The 5000-nt window shown below is 40.1% G+C and overlaps 1 long non-coding RNA gene across 1 annotated transcript in view; it reads right to left on the bottom strand.

The window, feature by feature from the left end:
* Positions 1–4481: 4481 nt before the first annotated feature.
* LOC307240271 overlaps positions 4482–5000 on the bottom strand; it is a 1735-nt gene continuing 1216 nt past the window's right edge. Inside the window, exon 3 of the long non-coding RNA XR_013844503.1 lies at positions 4482–5000. This exon is cut by the window's right edge and continues 8 nt beyond it. This is a non-coding gene — a long non-coding RNA (uncharacterized lncRNA).

Raw genomic sequence — 5000 nt, 5'->3', positions numbered from 1 at the left:
GCTGCGCGTCAGCTGCGGGAAAATGGCTTCCCTGCCGTAGTGACTGAAATCCGATTTTGTGCCAATATCATGAGAAATGAAAGGTGTTCATCTCGGTTGATGTGTTTGTCTTGTTGTTTTCATGACGGTGAAATCCAAGAAAACATGAATTCACTGAATATATGATATGACATGATAATATGGTAATTTGATAACCCTTTGTGTTCAATGCACATCGCTTGTTTGATTTTTTCCTTTGATGCAGTTTTGTTACGTCTACTTGTATTTGTCTATTCTCACCCTGTTTTTAATGTCTCTCATTCGTTGAAGTCTTTTATTTTTCTACTTTGTAAATGCACATTTGCTTCGACTGTTACTCGTCGATGACCTTTTAACGTAAAGCACTTTATGCCATGTGTGATGCCACGCCACCTCACGTAACTTACGCACATGGAAGCAGCACAACAACAAGTGGCTCATGAAGATACGATGAAATGAAGATGAAGGTACTTTATTCATCCCCAGAGGGGGGGACTCAGTGGTGCTGAACGCTGATGATGGATGAACTGTGTGTATGTAAATGAAGGGATGTGGCAGTCCGCTTGAAGCGAGGCTGTTTGCAACTGAATGCGCGCGGAGGGCGCGCGCCTGTCCTTCACCCAGACCCAGCGTCCCGGTGAAGAGGCAGACGTCTGCGATCCAGGGGAGACGCCGCGGGTCCCATCTGAAGGCAAGCCCCCCCGGAGCTCCGGCCGATTCCAAGCTTTCTCTCGGGGCTCCGATGACAAAGGCCTGTGTCCGGGTCGTCACATGTCAACGGGGGCGCGTGCGTCCCGCACTCATTTCCGATATCACTTGTTGTTTTACCACCTGGTCGCTGGCTGCCACTACTCTAAAAGCACCACAGTCTTTGTATGAACCCTTCAAGTCCTCGACGAGAAACCAGCACATTTTCATCATTGGCCCATATTAAAAAAAAAAGGCTGAGTTGGAAAAACATGATAAAATATGTAAATGTTTGTCTCATGTACAAGATTATATTTGGCTTGACTTCTCCTCGGTCCGATCAGTTTGTCAACATAAGAACAACTGCAACTTGTTGCAGTTGTTCTTATGTTGACAAACTACAACTTCACAAGAGGTGCAGTAAGAGGGGGTCGCGACGTCCGGCTCAGAAAAAGCACTTTTTTTTTTTTTCACTCAGTCTGCTTCCTTTGTGGAGGCTGCACGACGGTGGAAATCCATCCCAGAGTCCAGGAGAGAACAGCACACATGCGGTTTGTGAAGAGCTCGTCTGAAGGAACGGTTCATTAGTGCTCAGCTCTGTCAAGCAATGAAACTCAGCTCATCGTCCTCAGTCTGTCTGTGCTGAACCTCCCTTGGCGTCTGCTGTCACCTGTCCATGTCTGCCCTCGTCCGCCTGCACGCATGTCTTATTGTGCTTGGGCTTTTTATTGTGTCAGACTGATTTGTGTCGCTTTTCTTTTTAAGAAGAAGAAGAGTCTTTAATCGTCACACACTAGCCACTACAACACATGCATTCATGCAAACACACACAACATGCTTCGCATGGTGGCCGGTGAAATGGGTCCCCTGTTCTGCGTGCTTATAAATGATCTTCATAACGTTGTCATTTCAAGCTTATGTTGGGTTTTTAAATTGTGTTTTCATATTGTGTTTTCATATTGTGTTTTTATATTGTGTTTTTATATTCTGTTTTTTTTCTGTTTTTATATTCTGTTTTTTTTCTGTTTTTATATTCTGTTTTTATATTCTGTTTTTATATTCTGTTTTTATATTCTTTTTTTATATTCTGTTTTTTCTCTGTTTGTATATTCTGTTTTTTCTCTGTTTTTATATTCTGTTTTTATATTCTGGTTTTATATTCTGGTTTTTTTCTGTTTTTATATTCTGTTTTTATATTCTGTTTTTATATTCTGTTTTTTTTCTGTTTTTATATTCTGTTTTTATATTCTGTTTTTTTTCTGTTTTTATATTCTGTTTTTATATTCTGTTTTTTCTCTGTTTTTATATTCTGTTTTTTCTCTGTTTTTATATTCTGGGTTTTTTTCTGTTTTTATATTCTGTTTTTATATTCTGTTTTTTCTCTGTTTTTATATTCTGTTTTTTCTCTGTTTTTATATTCTGTTTTTTTTCTGTTTTTATATTCTGTTTTTTCTCTGTTTTTATATTCTGGTTTTTTTCTGTTTTTATATTCTGTTTTTTCTCTGTTTTTATATTCTGTTTTTATATTCTGTTTTTTCTCTGTTTTTATATTCTGTTTTTTCTCTGTTTTTATATTCTGTTTTTTTTCTGTTTTTATATTCTGTTTTTATATTCTGTTTTTTCTCTGTTTTTATATTCTGTTTTTTCTCTGTTTTTATACTGTGTTTTTATGGTGACTCAGTAACATCTGCCCAGGGACTACGCCTTTTGGCGAACTCTGGCACATTTACATGAATGTTTATTGATGTGCACTCTCCCTGTTAAATAAACAAATGAATAAATAAGTTGAAATAGTCAAAATAATTCTCGTTTCATTTAGACGCCAAGTGTGTGTGTGTGTGTGTGTGTGTGTGTGTGTGTGTGTGTGTGTGTGTGTGTGTGTGTGTGTTTGTGTGTATGTGTGTGTGTGTTTGAGTGTGTTTATATCTCTATCCCCAGCAGCCTGTTTGGCCATCATGACACACATTAAGGGGGGGCTTTTGGCAGTAAGCAGACGGCACACTTACACACACACACACACTTACACACATACACACACACTCACAGACACACACACACACACACACACACACACACACACCTCCATCTGAGTGTAACAGTATTTATTGTGGCAATACAGTTCGTCTCGGTCAATTGTGCGATGGCGATGACACTGTTGATGTGTGTGTGTGTGTGTGTGTGTGTGTGTGTGTCTGTGTGTGTAAGTGTGTGTGTGTAAGTGTGTGTGTAAGTGTGTGTGTGCTTCTGATTGATGAATGCGGCCAACAACAGTGTAAGTGTGCCGTTTGTTTACACCCTACACCCTCCCAACGGGCCTGACGCTGATCAGCACTATCAGCCCCCAGGCGAACACACACACACACACACACACACACACACACACACACACACACACACACACACACTCACACACACACACACACACACACACACACACACACACACACACACTCACACACACACACACACACACACACACACACACACACACACACACACACACACAATCACACACACACACACACACACACACACACACACACACACACACACACACACACACACACACATACACACACACACACACACACACACACACACACACACACACACACACACACACACACACACACACACACACAATCACACACACACACACACACACACACACACATACACACACACACACAAACACACACAATCCCACACATACAGACACACACACACAATCACACACATACACACACACAGACACAGACAGTATTGAACACCGATGCTATAGTCAAGCTTATAGCCCTTAATCACAGAGTAAAAGGGGCATTAGGGGTCCGCATTGAGGGGGCAGATTGCCGGCACCTCCAGCCCTGAGCCCTCACGTGGTGTGACTCCCAAAAGGGGGAAACCTTGTGAAGGGACATGATAATGAGCTTCTGCTGTCTCACTATGTAAGCATGGAAGAACAGTAACAAGGCCCCTGTGTGAACACAACAAATAAAACAGCTCTCAAAAACTTATTTTTGGTTCTTTTATTTGATTAATTATTGGAGATGACCACATGTTTCCGCTTAATTTTAGTTTTTTGGGGGGGTTTTTGGGGGGGGGGGTGTCACCTTTATTTGAATGATTTTAGTTATTTTTTATTTTTTATTTATTGTTTCCTTTCCACATTTTTACATAAATTGACATTTGCTTTATTATAATTGTTTTTTTTCTGTCTGTCTATCTGTCTTCCTGTCTGTCTGTCTGTCTGTCTGTGTGCCTGTCTATCTATCTATCTATCTATCTATCTATCTATCTATCTATCTATCTATCTATCTATCTATCTATCTATCTATCTATCTATCTATCTATCTATCTATCTGTCTGTCTGTCTGTCTGTCTGTCTGTCTGTCTCTCTATCTATCTACCTATCTATCTACCTATCTATCTATCTGTCTATCTATTTATCTATCTGTCTGTCTGTCTGTCTGTCTGTCTTTCTACCTGTCTACCTGTTTGTCTGTCTGTCTTTCTACCTGTCTATCTGTCTGTCTGTCTGTCTGTCTTTCTACCTGTCTACCTGTGTGTCTGTCCGTCCGTCTGTCCGTCCGTCTATCTATCTATCAATCTTCTAATTATTCACAGCAATGTGGTGACATTATAGTTGTTTGATATTGTTAAAATGGAGTGGAAAAAAAAAACATGAAGAAAACAACAGTCAATTATATGATCACCAACATAACGTGTTTTTTTATTTTTATAAAATTGACTCAGTTGATCTGAAACTGAGTGGGACGTATTTCTACATCGGCATAATTCATATTCAATAAATTTCTGCTTTACTGACTGATTATTTTTTTGCACTCCACCAAAATAAAGAATTTTGACAGAATCAAATGATTCCGGTGATGGTTCTACTCACAACTCAGACGCTTCTGACCCTCTCTCACACTGAATCAGTAAATGTAGATAATCCCAACAAACTATTTTTTACTATTATTTAATCACGGACGTTGTTAAAAACAGAACATGTCACATCCCATGTTTGCGGATATTTCACACCAAGAATTATAACTAAATATGAATATAATCTTATAAATTGACATATTCTCGAACATCCTCAGCCAGCTCCTTGACCTGCTCCATTTTTGGTGGAGTGAAAATGAACCAGCAACACTGGGAACAAGTTGTGGGACGAAAGCCGACCAATCACAGCCCCTGGAATCTTGCGTCGCCCGACGTGTGTAGTGACGTTTCTGGAGAGCTGCACGTGAGTTGCCCACGGCGACCCGCAGCGGCAGGTCCACGCACAACTA

The sequence above is a fragment of the Zeus faber genome (assembly GCF_960531495.2).
Source record: "Zeus faber genome assembly, chromosome: 14".
Classification (NCBI taxonomy): Eukaryota; Metazoa; Chordata; class Actinopteri; order Zeiformes; family Zeidae; genus Zeus; species Zeus faber.
Note: the sequence above shows the minus strand (reverse complement) of the source record. Positions and strands in the feature narration are given on the sequence as shown.